Source organism: Pinus tabuliformis, chromosome 2_1, assembly GCF_031772625.1.
Source record: "Pinus tabuliformis cultivar Carrire ecotype Pingquan chromosome 2_1, CPIR1, whole genome shotgun sequence".
Classification (NCBI taxonomy): Eukaryota; Viridiplantae; Streptophyta; class Pinopsida; order Pinales; family Pinaceae; genus Pinus; species Pinus tabuliformis.
Genome location: NC_142299.1, coordinates 102,408,189 through 102,423,117, shown reverse-complemented (window position 1 = coordinate 102,423,117; position 14,929 = coordinate 102,408,189).

The following is a 14,929-nucleotide window of genomic DNA, read 5'->3' as shown; positions in this document are numbered from 1 at the left end:
TCCTCAACCACTACTTCTTTTGTAGGCACGTTTGTGTTGTCATTAGGTTCAGTGACCATGGTTTCTTTGGACTGTTGTTTCTCCTTTACCTTTTCAGGCTGATTTACATTTACAGTCCTACTCCTTAGTTTGTATTGTTTATGGACTTCATAGACAGCAGTATCATATCCTTGTTTAAAGTCAAAGGATTCTCCTGATTTAGTTTGGAATGTTTTGCTTTCATCCTCCTCATGGTCTTCTTGTGTTAAGAATACATGGCTTTTACCATCCAGACCCATTAAGTTAATTTCGGGATCTTCATTGAGCTGATTGGCTGTGGAAGTTTCTGCATAGTTTTCTTGAAAAGGGGGTCTGATATCTTGGTCAGCACTTGTTTTTCCTATGTTTGGGTTCTGAGTTCTCCTAAAATTTGGGTTTCTAGGAGGGTTGCTTTGTGATGTCTCCCATGATGATTTTCTTTCAACTGATTCCACCCTTTCACCCAGTCTCTTCATGCTGTTTAGTATTGCATCCAACTTTTGATCAAAACCTGAGGGCTCTTCTCTGAAGCCAGCCTTCTTTTCCAGCTTTGCCCTGTTTCTCTTGGCAATTAGGTTGGCCTCTACAGTGACTGCAACTCTTTGAGCTTCTGCAAGGGTTGGAGGATCTCTTTCTTTCAGCTGATAGGCCATATCAGAGTCAAAACCGTCAGGGAAGTTATACAGGGCCAAATCAGGAGGGGGCCTTAAGTTCTGGGGGATAGCATTATATACATTGTTAAACCTAGCACAATATTCCAAAACTGTTTCTTGGGGACCTCTTTTAATAGTGTTATATTCACCGAGTATGTGTAGAGGATCTTTCTTCTTCTCCCATCTGTTGGTAAACTCTTGGTACAGGACCTCAGGGGTTGCAATGGAATTTGCATTCAGGGATCTAAACCAAGTTCTGACATCCCCAGTTAAGCTTTGAACAAAAATTCTCATCCTGACACTGTCATCATCTATTTCATAGGTCTCAAAGTGGTCTTGCATCTTCTTAGCATGCTGGACAGCTGTCAAAGGGCCATGGGAGTCAAAAAATGAGATTTTGGTTTGTAGTCTTGGGGTAGAGCTGGAGCATTGGCTGGTATCTGCAGAGGTGCATATCTGTTAGCCATGTTTATGGGGTTTATGGGGTTAATAGGAACAAATGGGACAACAGGGATTATAGGTGTGACAGGGTTAATAGGATGGGTAACAAGCGGGGAACTGGTTGAAAGAGTATGTGCAGATGGTGAAGATGGGAGAGGAGGGCTTTGAGGTGTTGATGATGAACTAGGGGAACTAGGGGTGGACCGGAACAGAACTTTGCAGGGTGTGGGAATGCAGATAGGCTGTTCTGAAATTATATCTGAATCAGCAGGCTTCTCCTGCTTTTGCTGTCTCCTAATGTTCTTTGGAATGATATTTGGATTATCAACAATGATAGGTTGATTAGGGTCAGGGTTTGCCCTAGTGTGCCTTGGATTTCTTTTGGGAGCCAGCTTCTAAATATTCTTTTGAATTTGTACAAGAAGTTTATATATGCAAGGACTGGATGAAAATTTTGGAATGGCTATATATGTTTCAAAGCTAGGATGAAGATTCCCTAATCAGCTCTTCCCTAAAGCTGTTCCTGTGGCACAGAAACAGTCCTAAGGCCTCTTGGCTAGTTCAGGCTTGATGGTAGCTTTGGAAGATAGATAGTAATTGAAAAATCTTTAAGAAGTCCCCAGTGGAGTCGCCAATTATGTTAACACCCAGGTTGTTCCCTATGACTCCCAAGGGAATACGGCCGGGGTAACCACTAACCAATCTTTGGATCACTGTTTCTAGCCAAACTGTGATCAGAGAGGGCTCTCTCTTTATGATTTGTAACTGTTTATGATAGGGTTTTAGGCTAGCTATTATGCACAGGTTTTGTTTATGTTTTGGTTGAAGAGTTTCTTTTAGGTCTTATGATGTAATTTTCAAAGAGTCAAATATCATTGGGCAATGGAGTCTATGGCTGTAGGTGTCTAGAAACCTTGAGGTGAACTGGTGAAACTTACAGGGCCATTTGGATACTTCATAGAACAAATTTTGATTTATAACACAAACAGGTGAAAAAACCAGTGAAAGCAATTAAGAATTTTCACTAAAGTATTCGAGTATTTCCACCAAACTAGGTATGAGAAACAGATAGATGCCTCAGGAGCAAAACTTGAATCCCTGGGGATGTCTATCACTGTAAAAGATATAGTTTTAAAGTGCAGCAATTAAGAATTACACTTCATTCACTGTATCTGAAGAAAAACATGGATAATAGCTCAGATTGAGTTCAGGGTAATCAGTGATTAAATCCTGAACTATTCTTCTACTTTGCTATTAAGTTTAAAACATTTAGACAATAAAAGAGAACAAAAGACTCGAAAACATGTAACACAGAGATTTAAGAAAACTTATTGTTTTATGAAACACTCTGGAATCCTGCAACATTCACCATTCATCACAACGCATCAAATACACCAAGCTTTGGAAATTCCATTCTCCCTTTGTATTACTTCTCTGAGAATTTTACAGCAAGTGAGACTTCCAAAAGGAAAATAACAACAACCCCCTGAGCTTCTGCCAGGGGTGAATATATACTTGCGATTTTTACAAAAATATCTGAGTCCTGAGTTATCTCAGACTTAATATTCTCACCAACTTTGAGATATTATTATCAGAAATTTATTACAGCATTGAATACAAAATAAAGGCGCCTTAATGTTCTGTCAGAAGATATTTTGGCCTTTGGGATCTGCTGAGTCGGTTGAGATACTTTGATTAAATGCTGGAGAACCCGACTTTATGGCTTGTACGCTGTATTTTGGGTTGTCACCTGTGATTGTGACTGCTGCTGTGGTGAGTAAATAGCTCTGCTGAGTTGGCTCAGCATCTGCCTCTTCCTTGTAGATTTTATTCATCAAAATTGTGCCTGCGCATGACTGCTCATGTACTGGAGAAAACTAACGCTACAGGTTCTGGCCTGATAAAATTATCTGTGTCAAATTCCTCCATACTTCCTGTGTGGGCAATTGATGATTTATGATTGCCCCCATAGTCTCATCTGCCTCAGTATACTTAAAGAAATTTGGTGGTGTATCAAACAGATGATCAATTTCATTCATAATAAAAAACAGATTATCCACCCTATCATACAGATTCTGCCCTGATGCTGGCCCTGTGTCTGTTGAGGTACTGGGCTGTTTTGCAATCTGTGCTACTGCATGGGCATCAATCCTTTTGTTGTAATTTTCTAGGGTGAGCAGTCTTCCTACACTGCTTAAAATGCTGGGGAGGCCTCTGTTCTGCAATGCCACAAATCTGTCCAGGAACTTGTTGATCTCGGTCTGCATATCCTGTGTCCTCCTCTCCAGCGTTCCAACTAGACTTCTTAGTGTCAGGACTCTTTTAACTACTGAGATTGTTTCAGTCCTGTTAGTAATTCCCATGGTAGCTAGTTGAGAGCTAGTTTTGTTATTTAAAACATTGATCATTCTGCTGGCAGCATCTGGCATGTGGCCAAGGCTTGCTCTGGCTCTGTGTATTTCCTTGTTTGCCTTGGTGATGAGTACTATTTGCTCATCCATAGTCTCAATATACTGCCATTGATTGGTGATGGACCGCCCAATGTTGCCCCAGAGGACTGCTTTCAATTCTGCTGTTACTTTTTCTAGTGCAAGCTCTTTTTCTAGTTCAGCTATTCTCTTTTTTAGAGCTTTTATCTCTTCTCCTTTGCTGCTTCATTCTGCTTGCTTTTGTCAAATTTTTCATTCACCTTGGCCAAAGATTTCTTGACTTCATCAAGCTCTTTCATTTGAGATTCAAGAACTTGGATCTCAGCTTGCAGCTTCTGCATATCCAGACTGGGAGTCTGTCCTGGTGTTGGTGTAGTTGTTGCTGTAGATGGTGCTGTAGTTCCCGTTTGCTGAGGAGGAGGAGTAGTTGTTGGAGGGACTTCCTCAAGATTAATTATCACAGGAGGAGGCTGGGAGGGTTGGCCCTCTTCTCTTTGCTTCATTGCTGTTTGTAGTGCTGCCTTTGCAGCTTCTGATTGTCCTAGCTGGTCTTGAGTTCGAACCAGCTCCTTGTACAGGGATATCAGTAGGTCTGTAGCATCCTTTTCCTGCCTTTGCTGGGCAACCTCGTCTGTTTGCGGATGGATGGTAGCTGGGAGCTTGATTTTCTTTCTTAAGGCCGCCATGTCTGCATCCCTTAGCTTCAGGAGTTCTTGGATACCTTTAACATCTTTAGGATCATGTCCTATTTCTATAATTACCTCTTCCAAGGACTTGATCCTGTTGTCCTTGGCTTGTGATGATGCTCTCTCCAATTCCAGCTGAGAGGCTGTATTATCAAGGCTGCTCTTCAATTTGTAGTTCTCCAATGTCTCATCTGCCAAGGAGGCATACACCATTTCACCAGTTTGTTTATGTAATTCAATCTTATCCATAGGGTGTATGTCTTTGGCCAGCACCTCCATGTTGGTTCTTAGGTAATCCGAGGTAGATTGAGGATGCAGCGTTGTGGGCATGAAGTGACTCATGATCATCTTGCCTTCACTTACATCAAAGGCAGACATGAGTCTTTGCTGATTGGTAGGAGCCAGGTTCAGCAAATGATTGTACAGCTGTACTTTAATAGGATCACTCCTCCTCTTAATGTCAATAAATTGCTGTTTGATGCTTGACTGTCCTTCTCTGTGCTGGCTGGAGGAGCTGACCTCTCCTCCTATAGTTCTATCATGTTCATGCTGAAATGAACTGGCTGAAACTTCTCCACTGGGTGGGCCCATGCCCATTGCTTGCCTCACTGCTATGTCATCCTCTTGAGAGTCATTTAGTCTTTGTCTTTTCTCTCCCCGATTGATGGATGAAGTCAGGGGAGTCTCTCTATCCCTTTTCCTGGTTAAGTCCTCCTTTTGTGGGGTTTGGAGGACTGAGGTATCAACAGTAGTTTCTGCCCTAGGAGGCACTATTGTCTGAGCCTGTTGCTCAGTGGAGCTTGGAGCATCAATCACTTTTTCTTGCTGCAAGGGCTGCTGTTCACTAAACTGTTCCTCTTCTTGTTGCTGCCCGAGTTCCTGCTGCTCCATCTCTTCTTGCTGCTGTAGCAATGTGTCCACTTGTTCTTCTGTCAATGGAGGTGGCTGTTCCACCTGCTTCCCTTTATCCTTGCTTGCTGTCTGTGGTGCTTTCTCGGCAGTTTGCTGCTGTGCTGTTGATGATGTAGCAGCTGCTCCAAGTTGCTTTTTGTAGGAGAGGGGCACCTGTCCACAAGTTTCCAAGTCAGCTTCCTTTTGCATATTTCTAGCCTCTCTCTCAAGTAACTCTTCATTAGTAATTTCCTCCTCTAGGGTACCCTCTTCCCAATTTGATGCATTGGCATACTGTTCAATCTCGGGTTGTCTCTTGTGTGCATAGCTACCCAATTTGTATCTAATCCTCCTGAGGGAGATAGCATGATTGGGGTCATAGGGTATCCATTCAAAGCTGGTTTGCAGTCTGAGGCCTTCCAGGATAGTGTTTGCCTCTTTCCATCCCTCTTCTTTTCTGTTATATAGGAAAGGACCCAGCTGGTTCCTTACCTTCAACTGTGACTTCTTGTTGTTGCTCTGAAAATGAAGATAGTCTGAGTTCCCAAACTGTCTGAAATATTCCAAGGCAAAAAGCCTCATGGGGACATACCTTGGCAACCTAAATGGGTTCAACTCACAGCCATATATCCTGATGACTGTGTGGTTTTGGTAGAAGTACCAATTACCAATGCTGTAGGACTTATTCAAATGGAGAATTCTCCTCATGTCATCAGTTAGTCTAGGAGGAGGAGTACCATGCAATACTGTCATGACTGGATAGATGAATAAGTCAATGAACTCAGTGTATGTGTAAGGTGATACAGAGGTATGATGAAAAACAGAAGTCCAGAACACAACTGACCTTGGAATTCCCTGGGCATTGAGTGGCTTCAAAGGAACAGAGAAGGTGGCTGGCTGATAGAACAAGAATAGATGGTATATATATGAAGTATACCTGAATAGTCTTTCCCTCTTCAAGTTCATAAACTGCTCATGGATTTTATCTGCAATGTAGGTTGCATAGTCATAATGTACAGCTGGGGGTTTACCAGGAGAGAATATAGACAGCATTGCCATTAGGCTATCATCCACATCCTCCATCCCCCTGAATCCTAGGACATAACTGATTAAATCCACTAACATCCTGCCCAATTCATTCAAATAGTGATACCCAATAGGAGGGGTTCTGACTGATTCAGAGCCTGGTCTTACAAACAACTGATTGATTTTAATGATTTGGTCATTTGACAGCTTGGTCCCTTTGTTTATCAAATTCTGCATAAAGAGGGGGTCAATTGCTTGGCAGTTTGGAAGTGCAGCATTCCATTTATACTCTCTGGGGTAATCTGGAACAGGATTGAGCCTGTGGGGCTGATGACAGCTCTTTGGTTTGGGTCATAGCATTCCTGGCAGCTGTAGATCAGTTCTGGCATAGGATTTACTTGGGGAAGGTTGTAGATGGGCAAATTTGAGTCCCAAATTCCCAAGATGTCTGCCCCACTCAGGTGCTGGGCTTTTAACTCATTCATCATCTGGATATTGTATTTGGTTCCCATAGGGAACCAGTCCAGCATTTGGTAATCCATGTCTCCCAGGGCTTTCCATGCTAATTCCTGGTGAGGAGCATTGAGGGGCTTGATATTTAGAGCAATAGGAGTCTCCATAGTTCTTCAAAGTGCAACAATTGTAGGTGGATAGTTAAAATGGAAGCAACACAGAATAGAGGTGATTTTCTGTAAAAACAGTTTGTATTTTAGATACCAGAGGGGAATTTACACAACAGCAATTGAAATACTGTTTGTTTTAGGAGCAGAGCTTCTCTATGGTCTTACTACGTCCTCTTTTAGCGGGTGAATTGAGACCAACAAGGAATTTGCCGAGAATACGCAGTGAGTGTTGCTTTTGGGCGAAATTACAGGTATTATGGCTCGGCTGGTGTTTTTGGACTTCACAGTTACAATTGTGGACGTGCAGAGGGAAATGGGCGGTGTAAATATAGTTTTAAGGTGTCTTTAGCCTTCTGAGCAACTTAAATTTCAATAACAGTCGTATGGAGGGCAGAACAACGGTAAATACCTGTTAATTGACGAACAGAGGTTGCGCAGGTGTGCACGGTTGATGCTGAGGAGGTCGCCCGGGTTAACTCAGCAGGTTGGCGGAAATTCGAACGTAAACGGTCATGCAGAAAGAACAATAGCGACAGGAGAGAAAAGTGGGAAAAACACGGTTTTTTGGGTAAATATAGACTTTTTTACCATTTTGGCGCTTTTTAGTGATGACGTCAGCATGACGTCATTGGTGGGTCAAGGTGAGGTGACGTCAGCTGACGTCATCGGGTGACGTGGCGGTAGACTATTGGTCCAAGGGGCGATGAGGTGGCAGCCATGTCAGCGGCCAGGTGGACGAATAGCGGGGCGAGTACAGGCGGCGTGACGTGGCGATGCGTTGGCGGAAAACAGGTGGCGGTTAGGACCGTAGCGGTTACGGTTAAGGCTAACCGCTACGGTTTCTCGGGGCGGTTTAGGTACGGCGCCGAAGTGTCAGGCCTTGCTCCGAGATACCTTAGCGTTTGACGCGTGGAGAGGCCCTGACGTGACGCAACGTCACCTTCTCGGGCGGTAAAGGACAGCAGTGGGGCCGCTCCGATATTAACGTGGATCGTCGGATCTTCGGGCCTTGATCCGACGGTGGGCGGAGTGCGAAGATGCTCGGGTTATATGCGGGCGGAAAACTTTGGGTAGAGGGTTTTTTATTGGTTTTTTCAATGTTTTTTATTTAAAACAAACAATGCGCTAACCTTTGGAAATGCGCCAGAGGCGGGTTTTTTGACTTTGGTAATTTTTGCAAAGGATTTTAAAGGCAAAAGAGGTTTTATAAGGGTTTTTCAATGCAAATGGTGGTTTGAGGAGCAGTTTGACTTGCAGCAAGGGGGAATGGGATGGGACAGGTTCACCAAAGTGACCAGATGTCATTTTGGTCCCTTTTGAAGAACATATGGCTATAATGCCAAGGGGAAGGAGTATTTATAAGATTTGGGGCTTTATACACCATAGTGTTAGTATTATTAGGGGAAGGGGTAAAATAGGGGAGCTATATAGTAAAATTAGAGGTTAATATGAATGAAGGGAGCAAATGAAGGGGATTTTACTGAGTTTATCTGAAATTGACTTGGTTTTGAGAGTAGATCAAAATGAAAAGATCTTAGACAAGAAATGTGGATTCTGAATGAACTAGAACCACCATAAAACCATGATCTCTCTTCATAAATCTCAGCTAAAGAAAGGGAGTGTTAGTAATGGAATAGAGGGGAAGAGGGAGGTTAGTTATGCTCCTTGCTGTAATTTGATGGAATTAACCACTTTGTCCATTGATAGATTTTGCCTTGGCAAAACACCTCTTGACATATGTGTAATGGTGAAAATACCCTTTCTGCAACCACAACTGCCTACCCAGCTATTTTCCTAGCATTTTTTGTTTCTCCATTGGAGGGTGCATTTGGACTTGCAAACCCTTACTTGCCTTTTCTTTTCTTTGGCTTTTTCTTTTTTCTTTTCTATCTACTTCTACCCTTATCTCTTCCAAGGTCCCAGATTAAGCTGTTGGGAACCTTTGCTTCTCTACCTAAACTACTTGTCTGCCAAGATTAAACAGTTTGGACAGACTTCTTTCTCTATTCTATAACTCAAAATTGAAACATGGCATGATCCAGATTAGACTGTTGAATCATCCACAAAATTGAAATAAGGTCCTCAATACTTGAAACACTTTACCCACCTCTTGTTCTCTAGGAAATATGGGATCTTTGTAATACCAAAGCAGAGCATATTTGGACTTTCTTTGGCCAATCATGAAATATGAAACCTATTAGTATAGGTATCCAACAGTGGCTCCACATGGGGATGGTTTTTCTTCTGAAAGACCAAGAACAGCAGGTCAGATTGCCTTGTTCTTTGACTGCCCATCTCAATCTTTGAAATCTGCTGCATAAATGTGTCAAACTTGTGTGCTTTTTCCTTGGAGAACCTCTGATTCTAGTTGCCTTTTACTGCTTGGTGAATCACTTGGGAAAACTGCTTTTTACAATCTAAAACAGAAAACAATTATGTACATCTGCATATATACAATGAATCCTTGGATTCCACTCATAGTGAACAGTCAAAGTAGTGCTTCAGCATCCTGCCATTGACAGGACCTTCATCCAAGTCAGTTTCAGTCAGACTTTTAAGGAAGTAAGTGTTGTTACCTTGTACTGCTTGGACAGCAAATTGTCCTTTCCATGAAGATCAAACTTTCCATGATTCCACTCTCTCACCCAGTCTCTTCATGCTGTTTAGTATTGCATCCAACTTTTGATCAAAACCTGAGGGCTCTTCTCTGAAGCCAGCCTTCTTTTCAGCTTTGCCCTGTTTCTCTTGGCAATTAGGTTGGCCTCTACAGTGACTGCAACTCTTTGAGCTTCTGCAAGGGTTGGGGGATCTCTTTCTTTCAGCTGATAGGCCATATCAGAGTCAAAACCGTCAGGGAAGTTATACAGGGCCAAATCAGGAGGGGGTCTTAAGTTCTGGGGGATAGCATTATATACGTTGTTAAACCTAGCACAATATTCCAAAACTGTTTCTTGGGGGCCTCTTTTAATAGTGTTATATTCACCGAGTATGTGTAGAGGATCTTTCTTCTTCTCCCATCTGTTGGTAAACTCTTGGTACAGGACCTCAGGGGTTGCAATGGAATTTGCATTCAGGGATCTAAACCAAGTTCTGACATCCCCAGTTAAGCTTTGAACAAAAATTCTCATCCTGACACTGTCATCATCTATTTCATAGGTCTCAAAGTGGTCTTGCATCTTCTTAGCATGCTGGACAGCTGTCAAAGGGCCATGGGAGTCAAAAAATGAGATTTTGGTTTGGTAGTCTTGGGGTAGAGCTGGAGCATTGGCTGGTATCTGCAGAGGTGCATATCTGTTAGCCATGTTTATGGGGTTTATGGGGTTAATAGGAACAAATGGGACAGCTGGGATTACAGGTGTAACAGGGTTAATAGGATGGGTAACAAGCGGGGGGCTGGTTAAAAGAGTATGTGCAGATGATGAAGATGGAAGAAGAGGACTTTGAGGGGTTGATGATGAACTAGGGGAATTAGGTGTGGAACGGAAAAGGACTTTGCAAGGAGTTGGAATGAGGATAGGTTGGTCTGACCTTATACCTGAATCAGCAGGCTTGTCCTGCTTTTGCTGTCTCCTTATGTTCTTCGGAATGATATTTGGGTTATCAACAATGATGGGTTGATCAGGGTCAGGGTTTGCCCTAGTGTGCCTTGGATTTCTCTTGGGAGCCAGCTTCTAAATATTCTTTTGAATTTGTACAAGAAGTTTATATATGCAAGGACTGGATGAAAATTTTGGAATGGCTATATATGTTTCAAAGCTAGGATGAAGATTCCCTAATCAGCTCTTCCCTAAAGCTGTTCCTGTGGCACAGAAACAGTCCTAAGGCCTCTTGGCTAGTTCAGGCTTGATGGTAGCTTTGGAAGATAGATAGTAATTGAAAAAATCTTTAAGAAGTCCCCAGTGGAGTCGCCAATTATGTTAACACCCAGGTTGTTCCCTATGACTCCCAAGGGAATACGGCCGGGGTAACCACTAACCAATCTTTGGATCACTGTTTCTAGCCAAACTGTGATCAGAGAGGGCTCTCTCTTTATGATTTGTAACTGTTTATGATAGGGTTTTAGGCTAGCTATTATGCACAGGTTTTGTTTATGTTTTGGTTGAAGAGTTTCTTTTAGGTCTTAGTGATGTAGTATTCAGAGAGTCAAGTATCATTGGGCAATGGAGTCTATGGCTGTAGGTGTCTAGAAACCTTGAGGTGAACTGGTGAAGTTCGCAGGGCCATTTGGATATTTCATAGAACAAACTTTGATTTATAACACAAACAGGTGAAAAACCAGTGAAAGCAATTAAGAATTTTCACTAAAGTTTTCAGGTATTTCCACCAAACTAGGTATGAGAAACAGATAGATGCCCATCTAACAGTGTTGCGTTGCGAGTCTTATAACTAATTTAATATCAGTCAAATGAATCGGATGGCTAAAACTATTTTAATTGCCTAACACCTAAATCAAAGGAACACTAATGTATATATAATTTGAGAAGAGAGTTTTTTTCAGAGAGAAAACTTTACGATGTAAAAATAATAATAATAATAAAATTATAATTATTGAATACTTGTAAATGTTTTGACTAGCAACATCACCGTGTTGCCCCCCTTTTTCAGTTGATGAGTAAAACCTCTTGATTCAACCAAATTATTACAACCATGTGAATAATAATATGTTAACACAAGCCAATTAAATCATTTTGCATAAAGAATGTGAATGACAGGTCAATTACAATAAATATTATTAATGTGTCCTCCCTGATCCAACCTTCTAAGTGAATTTTGAAATTACATTAATCAATCCATGCACTGATGTTGACAAGTATTTTGTAAGCGGCTGGAAGTTGGAAGTATTTTGCGGTGTACGAAGTTTGGGACTGAAAATTCCATCCTATCCATCAAGTGAATAATGATGTTTTCAGGTACTGTTTGGCTTCATAAAATGTAAACGAAATGATTTATATGGAAATTGATAACAATGTTGTCTCTTCAAAAAGTGTAATAACAAACTAATTTGTTTATATGGAATTTATTCATCATGAAAGCTCAGTTTCAAGTTCAAATCTCAGTTGATTAAAAGTAGCTCCCACTTATTTGAACATGGTGAAGCTACCAAAACTTATGTTGAAACTCACAGAGTTGTCTCCCATGCATAGAATCGTTTGTGCTTTTAAATAATATGAATTGTTCCGCTTAATGGATGATTTGGATTTCTTTTACTCTGCACCAAATTTGAAGAATCAACCATACAATTAACAATACAATACAACTAAAATCAATCCAAAGGCAAGGGGAGCAGGCGCTGAAGTTTTTCTGGGAGGGGAGCTGCGGAAGGTTAGAGCGCTGAGGGTTTTCTGCGGAAGGCTGGAGTGCTGAGGGTTGTTGCGAGGGGAGCTGCGGTGAGGCTTATCCAGAGGCGAATGAGGGCTTCTCCACATGCGGCGAGGGCTTCTCAAAAGTTGGGTTTTTTCCAGAGGTGAGCGTAGAGGGTTTAAATGTGAGCGCTGAGGGTTTTCTTCGTGGGGGACTGCGGCGAGGGGACCTGCAGCGAGGCTTCACCTGAGGCGAATGAGGGCTTCTCCTCAGGCAGCGAGGGCTTCACAAAATTTGGGTTTCTCCAGAGGCGAGTGGCGTGAGGCTTCGCCAGAGGCGAGCGAGGGCTTCACCACAGGCAGTGAGGGTTTCTCCAAAGGCAAGCGACGACTCTGCAGGGTTTCTCCGGAGGCAAGCGGTGAACGGCGTGAGGTGCGGGCTCTTCTGAGTCGAGAGGCGAGAGGCAAGCAGAGAGGGTTTCGTCTCGCAGGCTCGTTTCATCTTCTGGTCTTTTAGTTTTTCTCTGAGCGGGGGCGAGGTGGCTACCCTTGCGCCTCTGCCCCCGGTGACGTCTCTGCTCCGGTGGGTCTTCTCCTTCTCGGCGGCAGTTTGGATTGTTCTAGCCGCGGCATATCTTTTGGAGCGTTGAGGGAACAACAACGCTCTGCTCTGTTTCGTGCCGCTTCTATGGATGATTTCGATGGTCTTTTTCTGCAGGCAGATGTGGATGTTTGAGGCAGTGTTTCTTCCTCTGTTTCTCGTCTGATTCGGGCGGAGAGTTTGAGGGGGCGGGGAAGGAGTGGCTACTTTTGCTGCTCTCTTCCTCATTTCGTGCCTCTCCTTTCGTATTGGGCGGACAGATCTAGCGCTGGTTGCTCTCTTTCCATAGAGGCTTGTCTGCTTGGTGCATTGGTGCCACTTCTGCACCTTATAGATGGGTTGCCTTGTTATCTGGGGCAAATATTGGCCTTTTGGGGCTCTATTTGGGATCTGTTAAGCAGATTTTCTGGGGTTTATTCCTTTATCTGCTGCCCTGTCTGAGGGCTTTTCTGGATACTTCTTTTGGAGTATTTTTGTTAGTGGCTCGGTCCATGTTCCTGCATATGCTTCTTGCATTTGCAATATGTAATCTTCATTTATGAATATATCATGCTTTTTCTTCCTGAAAAAAATCAATCCAAATGGTAATTAAAAATACATACACAAATGCCCATTTCTTTGCCCCTTATTAAGGTTATAACTGCACTAATGGAATAACTAGGAGTTTCTATGATTTGAATATAAACTTAGAGTGCAAACCACATTTGATAAGGCAAATTGTTCGGATTTCAAAGTTAAATTTTGTAGTAGCAAATTTGGTTGAATCCCAATGTTTTGCAGTTGTAAATCTATTCATGTTTTCGAAATCATACTAGACAAAGATTAGAAATTAATGTTTATTCACTCATAAGACCATTTGCACTTAGTACTTGATCCATTACAAGTTGGAAGTGAAGGGAAACTTCATCATAATCTATTAATAATGTTTTGAAAAGAAAAAAATATTCGTCAAAAACACGCTTTGCACCTTTTAAAACAGTCGTCCAAAATGGTCAATTAACATTTTTAATTGAATTTTACATACAAAATGTCGGTCAAATTCCAACCCTCCTACAACTATTTAGTCGTTTCCCCAAAATGTATTAGAATGACATGCCAAAATCTAAATCATTGAATTAAAAGTATCAAGATACATTAACAATTTATTAATGATTCAGCTAAGCATCGGTCTTTCTAGACTAGCTAGAGAATGTCAGTGTGGTACGACGCAGGGGGAAGGAAGCTGATCCTTCCTTCCCCCCACACCCCCCTTCCTTCCTTGGAAAGAGAGGTAAGAGCAAGAGTCGGAAAGATGCCGTCTAGAGAGAAAGAAAGAGAGCCTTACGGTTCGGTAGGAGAGAAAGAAAGAAAGTCGGTACCTTCGGTAGATGAATGCCTACCTTTGGTAGGAGAGAAAGAGAAAGAGAGTTGATACCTTCGGTAGATGAATGCCTACCGCAAAGAGAGTCGGAGTCAGTCGTTCCGTCTGTGTTTTTGGTTTTTCAAAAGAACGGGTACTATCTTGAAAGAAGTCTCTCTCTATCTGAAAGAGGAAAGGGGCGGCACCGCAGGAGAACGGAACGCTCTCCGGAGGCGCAATCAAAGGGATGGATTCAGGAAAATAGATAAGCGGTAAGCGATCATAGGGCGAGGATAGGGAAGGCACCTTGAGGGCCGACTGGGCGAGGGTGGGGGTACAGGGAGGGAGAGGGGGGAAATGAGAGGGGAATAAGAGAAAGGAGAAAAGGATAAAGGATAAAGGAAGGGAAATAAGGGAAAGGAGAAAGTACCCGACATTAAATTCAACAACTAAAAAGAGGCTCTTCGAGCCAGAGAAATCCTTCCTTTCGGTATGGCACAGAGGCTCTTCGAGCCATGGCTAGCTCTCAGAGAATTTCATTCTCTTCGAGCCAGAGAAATCCTTCCTTTCGGTATGGCACAGAGGCTCTTCGAACCATGGCTAGCTCTCAGAGAATTTCATTCTCTTTGAGCCAGAGAAATCCTTCCTTTCAGTATGGCACATGGCTAGCTCTTAGAGAATTTCATTCTCTTCGAGCTGGTTCTCTTTTTTGGAAGCAAAAAAAAGAGAACCAAACCTTGCTCTTCGAGCTGGATGAATACCCTCCGGGGGCCAATCCAGATTTCTTTCTTTCACTCGAAGAGACAGAGCAAAGGATCCATTCTCCCTCTCCCTTCTTCGAGCTGGATGAATACCCTCTGGGGGCCGGATTTCTTTCTTTCACTCGAAGAGACAGAGCAAAGGATCCATTCTCCCTCTCCCT